The sequence below is a fragment of the Manis javanica genome, chromosome 13 (assembly GCF_040802235.1).
Source record: "Manis javanica isolate MJ-LG chromosome 13, MJ_LKY, whole genome shotgun sequence".
Taxonomy (NCBI): domain Eukaryota; kingdom Metazoa; phylum Chordata; class Mammalia; order Pholidota; family Manidae; genus Manis; species Manis javanica.
This window is the reverse complement of record NC_133168.1, coordinates 85072421-85089679: the sequence shown is the minus strand read 5'-3', so window position 1 is coordinate 85089679 and position 17259 is coordinate 85072421. Positions and strand designations below refer to the sequence as shown.

The following is a 17259-nucleotide window of genomic DNA, read 5'->3' as shown; positions in this document are numbered from 1 at the left end:
GAGCCTTGTCCATCAACACCCTGTGACGAGGGAGCTGAGGGGGCAGAGCCTGAACGATGAGCTTGGAGTGGGAGGGTGGGGAGAGATATGAGAGGGTCAGGGTGCTGAAATTAAACAGAATTTTCTCCATCAAATCCATCAGTTCTTTCCTATGTGTCATTTTCCCATCTTACTGTCTCCATGATAAATAACCCATTGCCTGATTTTTTAGGGAACTTGAGTAATATTCTCTGAAATTTAAACATTTAAAACCATAGTGCCTTCATCTGCATTGGAATGGTAATTTCTTACAGTATTAGGTTATTATTTTAATAACCTAAAGAAGACACTTTTTTATATTCTATGAAGATCAGTGGCATAGATGTACTAGGTGGTTCATTTCTGCATCAGAGTATTTTTCATCCAGTTAAACTCTGCTTAAGAATAAAATGCAAGTCTCCTCACTCTCTGAACTCTATCTGAATATTTGCTGTAATGATCTGCTTACTTACACAATCATTATGCAACCTGGCAAGTCAGTCTGTTTTACATTGCATGCAAGAACATGCTTAAGTTGTGTGCTTCTAGGAAAAGGGTGTGGTTTGCTGCTGTTGTATCTCAGACATCCTCCTGATAGAATAGTGTCTTGAGGTCATGCTGCTTAAACACATTGTTTTATAGCCATACTCTTCCCTGCATTATTTAGGAAAAGGTCTTCTGATAAAGTAAGAAAGTAATAAAGAAAATGGGGACGCCTAGGAGGCCTAAATAGGCACACACATGACAAAATCAGTTGGAAGTGACGCCAAAGCACATTCAGAGAATTGAATGGCTGTTAGTCTTCAGCTTGGCCATGCACGTGTCCCCAAGTCCTGTGAGCTCCATACAAATACAGTGCTGAACACGACTGAGCCTCCTTGCAGGTGGGGAAGAAGCTGCTGAACAGCACCAGAGGCTCTAGGGTACACAGATACATGAGTGACAGTCAAACAGGAGGGCAGGCCACCTACACAACAAGATTCCTCCCATCCCCTAAGTGTACTCTTTGCCAGCCCATCAACAGTCTTCAGAACTCTGAGGCACAATGTGTCCTATCTTCCCTTCATTTCAGCCACCCTCCTCACCCTGGTCACCACCAAAATGTGAGGCAGACATTACTGAAAAATAATTGCTCTGACTTCGGGGTGACTTTCAGTCTTGCACGCTTATCCCACGGAGGGACAGGTCACTCTGCAAAAGAAACTGCTCCGACTTTCAGAAGGAGCACAGAGGTGTGAGACGCGGGTGTGTAATTTGTGTATGTATGCCATTTTTTTCTAAAAGGAATCTGATGTTTAGTTTCCAAGACCCATGATAAATACATCAACCATTGTGTGAGCTCATTTTCAGTATATATTCATTAATTCATTCGTTTGTTATATTTTTATGCCTCAGCAGCAAAGAACTGAGTTATACTCTTACTTGATGGCATGTGATGAACACAGGTCAAGGCCCTGCTCTTGGTTTTCCTTTTTTCTCTCTGCCCCTTCCCACCCACAGGTGGCCCCCTGTCAGCCACCACCTTTAATGTATATTCTTGTAAGAGATGGAGTCTGGTTTTATGTATATATTTATAATTTAGAAAAGTGGCAGTGTGCCCTAGATCTTACTCTGTTTCTTACTCTTTTCAGCCAGTAATACGGTTTTAAGGTCTCACCATGTTACAGTATGTATATCTAGAGTTCATTGCTTTTCTGAACTATTACCAAATTTTCAATGTTGTATATTTCTCAAATTTTCCTTGTTCATTTCCCATATGATAAGCACCTAGGCTGTCTCCAGCCCCCTCCTGTCACAAACGACACTATGACAATGTGTAGTACATGTCACCTTAGACATCGATCTCTCTACAAGTTAGCCTCTGAGGTATCTCCCCCCGGTGGTGGGCGTGCTCAGGCACAGGGCAGCACGTGCAGCTGAAGGCCACTGTTGCTCAGAATGGCTTCACGGGTTTACATTCCTCTCAACACTGTATTACAATGTGTGCTTTCCTCCATGCTCTCCAATACTTGATAATATTCACACTTCTAATTGCTGCCATTCTGATGGGTGAACGGTACTATCTCATTGGTTTGTACATTTTCTATTCTTCCCTTATTAGTAAGTTTGAGTATCTTTTCCCATATTTGTTGGCCTACTTACCTCCAATTTAAGCCCTAGATTTTCTTTTTGATTAAAATATCATTAATACACAATCTTATGATGGTTTCACATAAGCAGCACAGTAGTTTCAGTATTCACCCATATTATCAAGTCCTCACCCACCCCATTGCAGTCCTATCAGTGTAATAAGATGCTGTAGAGTCATTACTTGTCTTCTCCGTGCTGTAGTGCCTTCCTGTGACCTACCTGTATTGTGATTGCAAATTATAATACCTCCTAATCCCCTTCTCCCTCCCCCGCTACCTACCCTCCTGAACCCCTCCCCTTTGGTAACCACTCACCCTTCTTGGTCTCTGTGAGTCTGCTGCTATTTTGTTCCTTCAGTTTTGCTTTATTGTTATACTCCACAAATGAGTGAAGTCATTTGGCGCTTGTCTTTCTCTGCCTGGCTTATCTCACTGAGCATAATGCCCTCTAGCTCCACCCATGTTGTTGCAAATGGTAGGATTTGTTTTCTTCTTATGGATGAATCATATTCCATTGTGGTACCACATTCAGGTACTGTATTCTCCAGCTCTGAGTGGCTCTTTTTCAGAATTTCTATGTCTTTGTTGAAGTACTCCCTGAGATCTTGAATACTTTTCTGCAAATCCATGAGTATGTTTATGACTTTATTTTGAAATCTTTATCAAGAAGATTGGTGGTTTCAGTTTCACTAAGCCCTCTTTCTGGTGTTTTTTTCTTGTAGTTTTGTTTGGACCAAATTCCTCTGCCTCTTCATTTTTTTGTGTGTTTCATATGGAATAATATCTTTGTGTAGGAGGGGCCCTCTAATGCGAAGAAGCTCAGTTTCCTGTGTGGGAGCCCCAGCTGTTGGTGTGCAGTGGGTGTGGCACCTTTCTGTCTTGCTTGTAGTGGTCTGGTTTCAGGTGAGCTGTGTGGGTCATCAGCTGATTGCATAAGCAGGGAGACTACTTGGGGTTTGCCACTGGAGCTGCCATGGGGAGAGCTGCCCTCCCTCCAGGACTGGTGCCTGTTCTCCACAAGTGGCTGGCATCTCAGCCTTTCCAAGTGCTCCACCCATCTTTGCTCTCCAGCCCCACTAATTTCCAGAGCACCGTGTAACATTGGCTGTGTTCCAGGAGCAGATCTCCAGGGCCAGGTGAGCAGTGGTCCTGGGCTTCTACTCTCTCCCTGCTCCACGCCTCTTCCTCCCACCTGTCGGTTGGGGTAGGGGAGGGCTTGGTTCCTGCTGGATCTTGACTTTTCCTCTTTACCCTTTTCTGTGACATTTTTTCTGCTTCCCAGATGTAGGCAGAATGTTCTGGAGTCTTCAGGTAATTTTCAGGATTAGCTGTATTTGCTGTATTTTCATGTTTTATGTGATTTGGGGAGGAGGTTTCCACAGTGCTTCTTACACTGCCATCTTTTTGCCAGAATCCCCTGCCTAAGATGTCTTAATAGCCCCAAATCAGTGGATATGTTAATTTCTTGGCTTGCAATTCCTTAAACCTTAAAAATTGTAAATTTGGACCCCAAATCTGCATGACACAGATCTGGGTTTTGATTTCCAGTAAATGACATTTGTTTCCAATCAAATGCCAAGACAGACGGTGAACTTTTCCTCTAGGCCTGAGGCCAGATTTTGCTGATCATTTTAGGTCTCTAGGTTTTATGTGCTGCTCCTGGAATGGGCTTTAGAACTCCAGATCCCATCCAATGGAGCCTATGTGTGATTTAAAATCCCCATAAGCTACCACCTAGGCACCTTTTTATCATTAGAGCCTGTACTTTAATTCTTTAATTTCTGGCACCCATGCCCTTCCCTTTCTTTTATGTTTGGCTATGCATTAAACCTCTTTTGCTATTTTTTAACAATAATTTTCTTATTTTTGTAGAAATCAGATTTGGGGGAGTGTCATGGGCTGTTTCCTGAGTTTAAAGAGCTGTGACCAGAACTGAGTTCCCATGCTGGGATGGTGCTCAGGAGCACAGATCTTGAGGCAGCTGTGCAATTGGTTTGGCTTATTCTTCATATTTTTGTCTATTTCCCATGCAGTTTCACACCCTCTTCTCATTCCCTCTTTAGTGAGGGTTCTGGAGCTCTTCTGCCCATGCTTGGCTTCCTTCTCATTATAAGAAATTTCTTTACAGGAAAGGATCTGAGACTCATACCCAGGAAGAAAGCAAGTGCTGCTATCAGAAGTACCCTTATCAGGGGATTTAGCGTAATAGACACCCAAGTTGCATGTCATGGGTCTCTAATTTTTCTGTGAGGAGAAGGCATTCATTCCAATAATTAGAGATTGGAGGGCTGCATTAGTGAAGTTCCGGAGCTAGTGAGCTCAGTAGAGGGTTAGGTTGGATCGGGAGAGGTGACGAGGGATGGACTGTGACAGCAAAGGCTCTGCGTGAGCACAGGGGCAGAGACACCGCTCATTTGGAAAACCTTGAAGAATGGAGGATAGATGGGTGATAGACCAGTGTTAACAGCTTTGAGAGATACAAGATAGGATTTAAAAGATTTTTCTAGTTAAGGGCCCTTGCTGAAAGCTTAATTCAATGAAATGAAGTCATGGAATTCCCTATTTTAGCCAGGGGTTGGGGAGATTTTAGGTATCTGGATATGCCTACAGCCCTTGACGCAGCCTGTACCCTATCTGGCATATTATGAATACTGGTTTTTGGTAGAATTCAGAGGACTTTAAGAATTCAAGAAAAGGAAAGAACTGGAGGTGGAATATCATGATGTCATTCGAGAGGTCATAATGTATATAGTAGAAATTGAGTTGGAGGATCTTCAAGGTCTTTTTCAACTGCAAACACTCTATGTTTATGATCATTTATAAGCACTTAGTCTATACCAGAGCCTTCATTAGCATTCAGTATATTCTCATGAGAATATTTTCTATAAAATTAATTATAATTTTGAAAGGTCTAATACCGGTAGCTAAGCATTTTAATGTGACAGTTTTCCATGCATTCTTCCTTTTTCTAAAAAGGCAAAGTTGATCGAGAAATCTCTGGAGAGGAGTCTGACTGGATTCCACAATTCCGTAGCTGTGAAGACTTCAAAAGTATGACACTGCAAGTAAGAGGGGTTTTTCTTTGGTTCCTTCATATGTAGAACATGTGCAATAGGAGATAAAGGGCAGAGTTTCTGAAAGTGTGACTCGGAGACTCTGCATGTTGGAATCACCCAGGGAGCTTGGGGATGATACGGATTCCCGGGAGCCCACCGTAACCTGTCTGAATCAGCCTCAAGCCCCGGAGGGCCAGGAGCCTCCGTTCCTAACAAGTTCCCAGATGCTTCTCATGCCAACTGAGTTTTGAAAGCCACTGGTCTTGAGTGACAGCAGATAGGAACCAGTCCTTGCATAGGTTAATGGAAAGTTAAATAATTATCTGTTAGACGCATTCAACACAGACTGTTAAGACTCTAAAGAATAAGACTTCAGGTCTTATTTTGTTCCTCGGGGATGTGAGGTGTTTCTGATTTCTGTCTCCAAGGGAGTGGTTAGTCTCGCATAGTTCACAGGCCGCCAACTACAGCCTGAATGGATGATCATGGTCTTTTGAGTCAGACGTATGGAGATACGAGTGTGCCTTTGTTACTTACCTGCTGTATGTCCTTCAGAGACTTATTGTCTCTGAGCCTTGATTTCTTTCTTGGTAAAATGGGTAAAAAATATCTCTATTTCACTGAGTTGTGAGAATAAAGTGAACATGCGTAAAATGCTTAGTGCACTTTCTCACTCTCTTCTCCATGTCATTTAATTTCTCTTCTTTTCCATGCCTCTGTCTTTCTGTGTTTTGGTCTGAGTCATTTCTTCAGCTCAATCTTCCAGTTCACAAACTATCTTTCCAGCCATATTCTAACATGCTATTTAACCTATACATTGAGTTTTTATTTTTAATGATTCTAGACATTTTGTTTGATTTTTTTTCACATCTGCCTCATCAGTTTTGAATCTCTTGTTCCTTCATCATATTTTCATGTTTGTTATTTATCATATAGTTTACTTATTTTATATTATTTATTTATTGTCGCGACCCTTCAGGGACCGAAGCGACACGCCCAAGGTCTTGATTCTTCTCTAGGCTTTATTGTCTAATCTCTCGTGGCGGTTACAGCAGTTGTCGGGCAGCTCCTCTCCCTCCCGGTGGGCTCCCTTATATTCAGTCACCCAACCAATCCGGGACAGTATCATGCGTGACCTTTAAGCGGATAGGTGTCACGCGCCACTCTAAGCGGGCAGCACGAGCTGTGCACGGGTACGGAAGTCTGCTGGGCCAGTCCCCAACAGGGAAGAGGGGAAAGGGTGGTGAGCAGGTGTCCAGCTAGAGTGGGGCTCAGCCTCGGCCGTAGGCCGGGCCCCCACAATTTTATATCTACTGACTTGATCTTTGATTATTCCAGTATCTGCTGTTTTTGAATCTGATTCTGCATTTTATTACACTGCCTCTTGTTCATGTTCAGTTTCTTCCTGTGTTTATTAATATTTTATTATAATCTTATGTTATTTGGAACTTTATCTGCATGAATTCTGTGAGCCTTGGTTTTAGAAAGATTCTGTAGAGATGATTTCAATTTCTTTTTAGTAGATACAGCTGGGGTCAGGACCACTTTGAACTGAATAATGGGCTCGGAGTGCTGAGGGCTGGGTAGGTAGTCTGTGAATTCCAGCTGCAGATGCGTGTGAGCGTGGGCTTCTGTTTAGCAATTCCCAGGCAGGACATTCATTTTTATTTTCCTTCTGTGGCCAGAGCTGAGGCTGAGGCAGGTATGTGCGTTTCCTGTCTCCCTTTGCTGGATAAGATCTGTTTTGCTTGCTGAGCTGCCCTTTGGGAGGCTTGGCTTTATGCAGGAGTCTCTGATGTCACCTCCTCCGTCACGCAGGCATGGGCTCTGCTTGCTCTCCCCGAAGCTCTATGCCATCAGGGTTGTGCAAATATTCCCAAAGCGAATGCAGGTTCCCACATGCCCTTACCTTTTCCTTCCTGTATTCTAGTCATTTCTGATATCAGATTGTTGCCCTTTTCCACAAGCTTGGGCCTGTTGTGAATATACATTTTTGGATATGCTCTTCCTCATTTTAACTGTTCTTTACCAGGAGGCATTTGTCTGTCTATCTGATCCATTATATAGCAGGAAAGCAATGGCAGTACCCAGATTTATGAGTAGATGACCAAATGAACCACAAATGAAAATGCCCTGCACTATACTCATTGCGTTTTTGAAACTGATTTTGAATTAAATGTGAAACAACTTACACACAGACAGGAATCTTCCTAGCTTGTGTTGGAGAGTTTTGTGTTAATTGGGTGTATATTAAAATTTGAGTGACACATCATTTGATAAACATCTCATGCGTCAGGTTAAGGAGATTCTGTGAAAGAGGCAGAATAATGGAACTTTAATTAAGTCTCTGCCTGCTTCATTGATATTTAAGAGCCACTGTACATTTTCAGTGTGCTATTATAATTATTTATGCATTTAGAAAAGAAACCTTCATTTTATTATTGTTCCACTATTTAATTACATTATTATTCTCTCTTCATTAGTCACTGGATGGCTTTATGATAATACTGAGCACAGATGGAGTGATAATTTTCGTTGGTGAAAATATCTCTTCCCTCCTTGGCCACTTACCAGTAAGTTCTTCCAGCTTTTGGGAAAGGATCACTGTGGTTTGTCATTTAGGGGCTCATTATTATTTGATTTCAGGAAGGAGCATAGAACTCAAGAGAGGAGATATTCTCAATGTCAAAATGCACACCTGTTTTATTGTCATCTCTATTGGGTTCGTCTTTAAATCTATAAAAACAAACTCTGAGATGAAGTCATGAAACACTGTGTGTGTGTGGTCGTGAGTGTGAGTGTGTGTGTGCATGTGTGGTTTGTAAATTGCACCTCGAGGTAATTGCCAAAGAAGAATGTGCTTTCCAAAATGGCAGTCTCCTCAGAATTGGTGGTTGGTCCCCAAGGTGACTGCTTCGTGAGGCGGCCCTTATTGAGCTGAGTGCTTGATTTTGCACATTTCCTCAGAATCCGCCACATACCGGTTAAGTGAGGAATGTCATGATCTGTTCATGCTGGCTCACAGGATTGATTTCCAGGTGTGATTTGCTTCCCCCCTCCTCCTTGCTTATTTATATTAAACAACGAAATTCAAAATTATGATCTCATTTAGAAGACAATATAGAAATGATTGCCTAGCTTAGCAATGTCATAAATATTGCTGGAGACACCTACACATGAGTTGTAGTCAGGTCTCTGATGTCCAAAATGGCCACTCGTTCCTGAGCCCTTTGGGGTTGCTATGCTCCTCTCAAGAAAGATTTCTCTGTCTTTGTAGTACCACTGACTTGGAATATGTGATTTCCTAAAAATTTTTCTGGATCTTTAGGCGGCACACCTTCAAATATATCACTTAAATATGAAAATACTACATACATTCATATTCCACTCATGCAGAGCACATCCACCAGCACTCCTGACATCCTGGCCTTCGGCTGCTTGTATTAGTCGTAGGTGGATCGGTGTTCTCCTTGAATATTCCCCACTCCACAGAGTTGTCTCAAGAACTCAACAAACCCTGACCCACAGATCTATACACCCAAGTTTGGAGCACATAAATTCATAGAAGCTTTGTTAAACTCTTCTTTACGTAAAGTTAGAAGTGGATTCGAAGCTTACTCCCCCAGTTACACTGTTCCCATTCCATGGCCCACTTGGAAGCTCAGAGAGGTTTTCTACTCTTGATTCTTTATTTACAGATGCTGTGATCCATCTCTTTATTTCTCATTCTCTTCCTTTTATAAAACAGTTTACATCTTCAAATTTAGTTTATATTTGTTGGGTACCAAAACAACTGAGTAAAATACAAATAGTACAGCTATTCATTGAATTGGACTTTAGAGTACTTATAGGATAATGGTCTTAATAAATGTATATTAAAAGAAAGAATATATGTGTATGACCCATTACAAATTAAATTTTGTTACAGTGAAAACTAGAAAACTACTCAAAATTCTTGTGGTATTAGGTATTACTTCAGCCAGAATGGTCATTGACAGAGACTGGTTACTTTTTCTTACTACATGAGTATTTTTCGCAGTGATAGTATTAGTTATAATATTATCTTTGTTTCTTTATATATTTTGGTGCAGAATTTTCACTCTCAAGAGACTCTTTCACCCTTCAACATTTGAGACCACACACACACACACACACACAGAGTCACCATAAGGTGATAGTGTCTGGAACATGGGTTAGAACAACTAATCTTAAACCATGGACTTGACTGTCTGATATCAGCATACTTAAAAACAAAGCTATAACTGGTTTGTCTATATGTAAACATTAAATGGGAATTGAATTATATATTCTTCTAAAATAGGGTTAAAAAGGACTATACCTGAGGCACAATTTCACACTTTTCCTCATTAAATCCTAACTTTTCTTAATTTTTAACAGCATGCAATCTTTTTTCTAGACTTTGATTAAAAATTTATTTTATAGGTCACCAATCTTACAAATATGGAGGGCAAACTATTTCTAGTACATCTGTCTGGCTCCAGGAATCTTCATTTCATTAATATTCAAGGTACCTCTGTCTATTGGGCAACTCCAAACTGATAGCATGGGAGGATGAAAAGAACTGGGTCTTTGGAGTCAGATAATCTGGAGATTAAAATTTAGCTCTGTCACTCACTAACAACACGAACTATAGTTTCTCACCTGTAAACGGGGAAAATATATTTCTTATAGAGTGACTGGAGGTGGGCTATTACATACAGTGTGCTTAGTGAAGGCCTGTCTGATCCTGTGACATTTCAACAGAGACCCGAATGGAGTGTGGGAGACATGCAGATAAGAACGAGTGTGTTCTAGGCAGAAGCTAAAGCAAGTCAGAAGGCACTAAAGCAGGAGTGTACTTGGTGTGGAAAAGAGGCCTCTGGGACTGACTAGAGCTCTTTGAGCAAAATGAAAAGTACCACGAGGTGATGAGGTCAGAGCAGTAGCAGAGGTCCGTCTTGTTTAAGGTCATTGTAATGACTTTTCCTCTTCCTCTGAGTGGAAAGAAGCCACTTCGGGGGATGGGGTGGTTGAAGAAGATCAGGGAAATGATCTGAAATCAAGTTTTATCAGGATCACTCTGGCTAATGTGTTAAAAAGAGGCCATGGGGGCAGACGTGGAAGTCAGAGGTCCACATGGAAAGCTACCACGATAGCCCAGGCCACACACGGTGAGGGGTTGCATTGGGGTGGTTGTGGAAATTGTCAGTGTTTTGTAGGTAAAATAAGTTTCGCTGATGGATTGGATGAGAGGAGGGGGGTGTGACAAAAAAAGATGGGAAGAGTCCATGTTATGATGTCACAACACATACCATGACTAAAATTATGGCTGTTTTCATCATCATGGTATTAAACTTATATCTGAAGTCTGCTGTCACACTTTCCCAGTCACTGATTTCCTTGACACTTTCTCCCTTGGAAACACCTGTAGGCATTTCTAGTAGTAACTTTTACTTATTTGTAGTCATTGCCTCTGGTCCCTAGCAGCCTGCCCTCTTACCCTACTTCACCACACACACAAAAAGAAATGAAAATTGGAAATTTACCTACAGTTCTCTTTCACTATTCTTAAATAAATGAAACCTTTAAAAGAAGCATTTCATCATGGAAAGAGTTCTCGGCATTGAGTTTTTCAGAGACTTTAATAGGTTTTGAATATAGGTATATGGTTTGTTTGTGATGAGTTTTGCTCATTTCTCCCTGTGAAACTTTACAGCACAGAAAAGGATTGCTAGTGGTGAGTCTTGTCTGATTCAGGATGTAGTCTGACTCTCATGCACAGGCTCTTATCCTTCCCAGTGCCCTATACGACTGAACAGTGCTGTACTGCATTCTTAATGTAGATGTCTCTGCCAGCAAAAGATACTTCTTGCCTGTATTCTTAGTAAGTGTCATAGACTGGAGTAAATTTCTTTATTCTTTTTTTTTTGGTATGACTGAGACTCACCATACTAATCTCTGTGGGACAACTAATAGGTATTTGCAAACTTGGCTTTGGAAAAACCTCCTTAATTTTTCACTGGTATTTAACCTTGCTTCATTAAGGTCTAAGCACCTTGATCTCTCTGCCTTGTGTAATAAGAAAAGCAAATGCCACAGATGTACAAAAATAACATGGTGTTGATAATGCTTTCAGTTCTCAGCCCTTAAACTAAAGCCCTTAAACTTAGAATATGATTGTATGTAGGGTCACTAGAATGATCATTATTTCCACTGTTTTTAGTTGGTGGTCAATTATAAGGCATTCATTATCACCATCACCTTCTTTAAAGAATCTAGTTAATTAATAAGAAACTCATTACCACCCGTTTCCATCCAAGAGAATTCACAGTATGAAAAGACCACTCACTTTGAATTCTTTTAAGTGACAATGTTATCCTTCATTCTTCTGCTAACGAAAGAACATTTTTCTACTAACAGGCCATAGCACTTTGTCTTTCTTGTTTGGTCTTATTTTATACTTTGCATCATAACTGCTTGTGCACATGTCATCTGCCTTGTTGAACTATGTGTTCATTGAAATTAGAATTCATGTCAGGTGAATCTTTTTTAACCCTCATAAATGCTCAGGGAAAGAAATAAATTACTTCACGTAGAATGTCCAAAATGTAGAAACTCACCCAGTAGCAAATTGGTGGTCCTTGTGCAAATCGGACTTGAGGCACCTATGGTGTGGCAGAGGGAACACTAAGACACAGAATTGGATGGAGCTGGGTGTGACTTTCATCTCTGAATTAGTGACTTCTCAACAATTGGACAAAGCTTAGTTTCCCTGTGAATAAAAAAGGGATAATAATTCTTCCACTCACAAAGTATTAAGTGAGCTAATTCATGTGAACGCACCTAGCACAGTATCTGGCATGGAGCAGTTGTTAATCATGTGCTGGATGAATGAATGAGTGAGTGGTCTCTACTGATCAGAGACAACTTGTTTTGGTACTGAATATGTGTTTAAAACTAAACCAATAAAATCATTTTTATTGAAAAAGGCTAAGTATAGTGAAAAATTAATCTGTATTTCTTTAGGGAAGCAAATTTCTTATTGTGTGACTTTAACTGCCACATTTTTTTGCCTGTTAATTTCACAATGTTTTGTTTGTTAAAGTAATATTTCTGCCCTGAAACAAGCCAAGCGTTTTCTTGATTAAAAGAGGATCCATCTGCCTATTTGAGCATCAGCCACCTCATAGGTTGGCTTCTAGAAATGGGCTATAAAAATATATTTCTGAATTTTGACTGTAAATTGTTAATATTAATCAGTTAAAAAATCATTTGAATCTCTGGTTCATCACCCAAAGCCATTATTCAGCTACAAAGAATACTTTGTTGCTTTGTTCCTATCACATTAAAACCTCATTACTTAACTTAAATGTCTGATACTCAATCTGTACAAGTGTCACGTATTTCAGCTACATGGTACAGCATTATTCATTCATTCAACTAATGTTTATTGAGCTCACCTAGGCCAAGCTCTGTTCTAGGTGTTGAGGGTATAGCATTGAACAAGACAGCCACAGTGTCTGTTCTAGCATAATTTACATTTTACTGAGGGAGACAAATGTGACTATCATGTCAGGTAATAAGTGTTATAAAAAAAAGCAGGAAGAGAATGTTAGGGAATTGGTGCTGTATAAATTACATTTTTTGAGTAGAGACTTGAATGATGGGAGAAAGTCATCATAAATATATGGGAAAGAGTGTTTCATGTTGAATAAAGAGCATGTTTAAGGGCCCAGCATGACTGTTTTCTTGGTGCATTTGGATGCGAGAGAGGGTTTAGTATCCCTGAAATGCAGTGAGAGAGGGGCAGAGTGGAAGGCCGCCAGTAGGCGGCGAGGGACCGGAACACAGCCATGAAGGTCATCGCAAGCACCTCGGCTTTCACTCGGAATGGCTTGGGTAGCAAGTGGGAAGTGTGATCTGACTGATGTTTAAATGGATCCCTTTAGCTGCTCTGTGGAGAATGGAGTGGGAGCACGAGTGTGGCTAAAAGAGATGCATACAGAGACCAGTTAAGGCTAGAGATGATGGCTTAGACCAAGTGATGAGAAGTGGGTCAATTTTCTATGTATTTGGAAGGCATTACCACCAGCGTTTGCTGATGGACTGAGTGCGGGGTTTGAGAGAAAAAACACAAGCCAATGACTAGCATGTGGGTAAATGATGGTGCCATTTATTGAAATGAGAAAGACTGAAAGAGGAACATGTTCTGTGAGGAAAAAGATCAAATACACCGTTTTGGCTTTCTTGCAGTTGAAATCCTATCAGACGTCCAAGTTGAGTTATCTATGAGTTCAGGGAGAAGTCTGGACTGGAGGTGGAAGTTGGGAATCTTCTGATCATTATGAAAAGAGGGACATTTCATGATGATCAAGGAGTCAACCAAGGAAACAGGATAATCCTAAATGGGTATACACCTAATCACAACACTTCAAATGAAGTAAGAACTGAAGTAAATTTAGTTATCGTCGGTGAGTTCAACACTCCTCTATCAGTAGTAATCAACAGAGCAAGTAAGTAGAAAGTAGTAAGGATACTCAGACTCACCACACTGCCAACAAGCCTGGTCCAGGTCTGTTTACAGAACACTGCGCCCAGCAACTGTAGAACACAGTTTCCATTCTATGTGTAACAGTCATAACGATTCAAAATATGCTGGGTCATAAAACCAGTTTCAGTACATTTTTATGTATAAAAGCATTAAAATTATACAGATTATGTTCTCTGATCAAAACAGAATTAAATTGGAAATAATGAGCAAATATCTGGAAGAAACCCACATACTTGGAAATTAAATAACAATTCTAAATCATTCTAAATAATTTGTGGATCAAAGAAGAAACCACTGGAAAATGTTTAAACAAAAGAAGTTAGATCATATTTCTAACTATATGACTACGAAAATTAATTTTTATTCAAAAAATTGTATAATCTGATTGTAGTATATTCAAATGGCATTGCATGTATTTGTGGTATTACATATTTCCATCAAGAAAAGTTATATCTCTAATTATTAAATCACTTTTTCATGTTCTTTAATAGCATTTATAGCTTTCTTCATATAGAAAAGAAAGTATATAGCACTTAGTAGTTAATATAGCAAAAACATCCCAAAACATTACACAGAAAATAATGTCTTTATTGGAGCATATAAAAGACATATCCCTGGAGAGGAAGTCCCAGTGTCAACAAATTTACCAGCTCTCCCCACTGAATCTACAAATTAATAATTGTGATTAAAACCCAGTACACTTTTTCTTGCATTGGTTTCCTATACAAGTTCACAATTTAATTACAAAATTCTCATGTAAAGCAATGAATCTGAAATACCCACAATAATTTTGAAGAACATCAACAATGTAAAAGTGCCCTACCAGACAGCAAGGCTTGTTATCAAGCTATAATATTTAGGTAAATGGATAAGGGTGCAGAACACAGATGTAGAATAACAGGACAGAGGGTACCCATTAAGGAACAGATCCACATATAAATTGAAATTTGATTTTATGGCAAAAACTGCATTATATTTTGAAGTTTCTATCATGGACTGCGTGTACATTTTAATATAGGTCTTAATGAGACAGGTGATAGAGGGATGCCGGCAGATAAAGAGTTCAGGGCCCCTGTAAGTTTCAAAGCCCTTGGAAGTTCCAAGAAGCTTCAGCGCCGTTATAAGTTTCAAGCCCTTTTAAATTTCAAAAAGCTCCAAACCAACTCAGCCATTCAAAAGCACACTTTAGTTTGATATACCTCAGCTCTGATTGGTTATGTCCTGTGCAAATGAAGTAGTGCACTTTCAGCCAATCAAGAATGGGTTGTGATGTCATCACTTCAGTTCTCTATTTGGTCCGGTTTTGAAAGAACTTCTGCTGTGGGCGAAACGCTTCCAAACAGCACTTGCACACTGCAGAGTAAGTGCTCACGAAAGGAAGAGGATCAATGTGGCAAACTTCACTGTGGGCTTAAGAAATTGCCCCAGACCCCCAGCCTTCAGTAACCAGCACCCTCATCAGCCAGCAGCCACCCACATCCGGCAAGACCCGCCACCAGCAAAACAGTGAGGACTTGCTGACAGGTCAGATGATGGTGAACATCTTCCAGTGGTAAACTTTTCTAAATTAAGGTACGTACATTGCTTTTTTAAAACATAATGCTATTGCACACTTAATAAACTACAGTATAGCATAAATAGAACTTTTATACGCACTGGGAAACCAAAAAACTCATTCGACCCACTTTATTGCAATATTCACTTTATTGTGGTGACTAGGAATCCAACCTTCAGTATTTCCGAGGTACGCGGGCATGTCGCTGGTGGTCAAGAAAAGGGGCTGATGGTAATTTGGGAGGAAAATGGCCTTAATATCCAAATATTTTAGAATAAGGGTATTCTGTGTGGGTCTGTAAACAGGAGAGTGATAGAGATTCAAGAGAGGGAAGGGATATGGTTAGAAGATTGGAGAAAGGTTGTTTGATTCATTTCATAATAAAAACTCGAGTAATAAAAACTCAAGAGGGTTTGGAGACACTATCAGCACATTCTGAACGCCTAGTCTCAGAATATCGGATGCTAAATTCTGTGTGCACCCACATTCATACATACAAGGGCAATCACAGTGCCTTTAAAGTGGCCGCAGCTGGAGGAACTCAGTGTGGCCACGTCCCCCTGGGCAGTACAAGGCTTGCTCTGCAGGCCTGTCGCCCTGGGGCATCTGGCCAGGCACTCCCCGCTGAGATCTTCTATGATCCCGTTTTCCTGAAGGTGCTTCTGGTCCCAGACACTAGTGGAGCCGGTCACACCTGCAGCACGGCTGGTGCCCGTTTCTCTGAATCACACCCCTCGGCCCTCCTTTGTAATAAAAACCTTTTCTCACTCACATGAGCTGCGTTCATTATGTTCATCCGCTCATATCAGCTGCATGTTACGAACCTCTTTCTCTCACCTGTAATATTCATATTCTAAAACCAACCGGAAGGTCACACGAAACCATTATAAGAATCCAATTGCCACTAATTCAGAGAGGTCGATGCTTCTTCCTCGGGTGTAAAGAGATTTTTACTTCCAATAGGGGGGCCAGCTGAGACAGTACAGAATGTGAAAAATCGCCACCAGGATTCTATTAGCTTCTCCAGAAAGTTTGTCTCCCACCCCGCGGAGTGAGGAAAGGGGTAAGGTAACCTGGGGCGTCTCCAGGGCCTGGCAAAGCGTCAACAGCCAGAGGAGGGAGGCGCTGGACTCAGACGAACGCTGACCTGGGCGCAACAGACGTGGGGCCACAGGGAGCAGGCTGGGCAGAGGGGCAGCCGGGCAGGTGCAGACCAGGCAGGGGCAGGAGGGACCCTCAGCTCCCTGGAGGGAGGGGTGCCAGGAGCCCAGTGGGGTGCTCAGGGTCGGGGACTGGGGGCTGATGGGCAGCAGAGGCAGGGCCTGATGATGGGGGCAGGGTATCAGAGGGTCTTCAGCACAGATGCCCAGGCCATAGTGACAGCAGAAAGCAAGCGGGGACAGCGGGCACAGAAACAGTGGCCAGCAGGGTGTGCTGGGGCTGCAGGCAGAACTCGGGAGCAGGGGCTGTGCGGGGCAACACGGGGACAGCAGGTTCCCATGGTCCGTGACACCCACCAGAGAGGCGCTGGGCAGCAGAGGGTGAGGACGATGCCCGGGGATGGGGCGGTGAGGCTGGTCCTGCTGCTGCCTCCTGGAGCCGGGTCCCCCAGGTTACAGGGCAGCGATGCAGGCCTGCCCGATGTGAGACGCAGCCTGCCGCCTGGCACACTGGCAACAAGTCGAGATAATCACTGAGTTATTCTGAAGATCGAAATGAGAAACCAGGTGAAAAGGAACTTCCCGCCCCATCCCTTCCCTTCCACATAGGGCCTCCCGACTGGCTCTCCCCCTTCAGCCTCCGCGTCTCCACAGCACTGGGCACAGTTTCCCACTGGCAGGGTACAGCCCGAAATGGGAGGCGACGTGGAGTCCATGTTCCGGGAAGCTGTCAGCAAAAGCCAGGCTGTGAAGACTATTGCCTGCCCCTGGGGGGTGGTCAGGTCACAGC

At 41.8% G+C, this 17259-nt stretch overlaps 1 long non-coding RNA gene across 1 annotated transcript; it reads left to right on the top strand.

Moving 5' to 3' along the window:
* Window positions 1-1661: 1661 nt before the first annotated feature.
* On the top strand, window positions 1662-13656 carry LOC118970468 (uncharacterized). Its single transcript, XR_005058519.2, has 3 exons — window positions 1662-5212; window positions 7687-7776; window positions 13457-13656. It is a non-coding gene; the product is annotated as an uncharacterized lncRNA (long non-coding RNA).
* Window positions 13657-17259: the final 3603 nt, after the last annotated feature.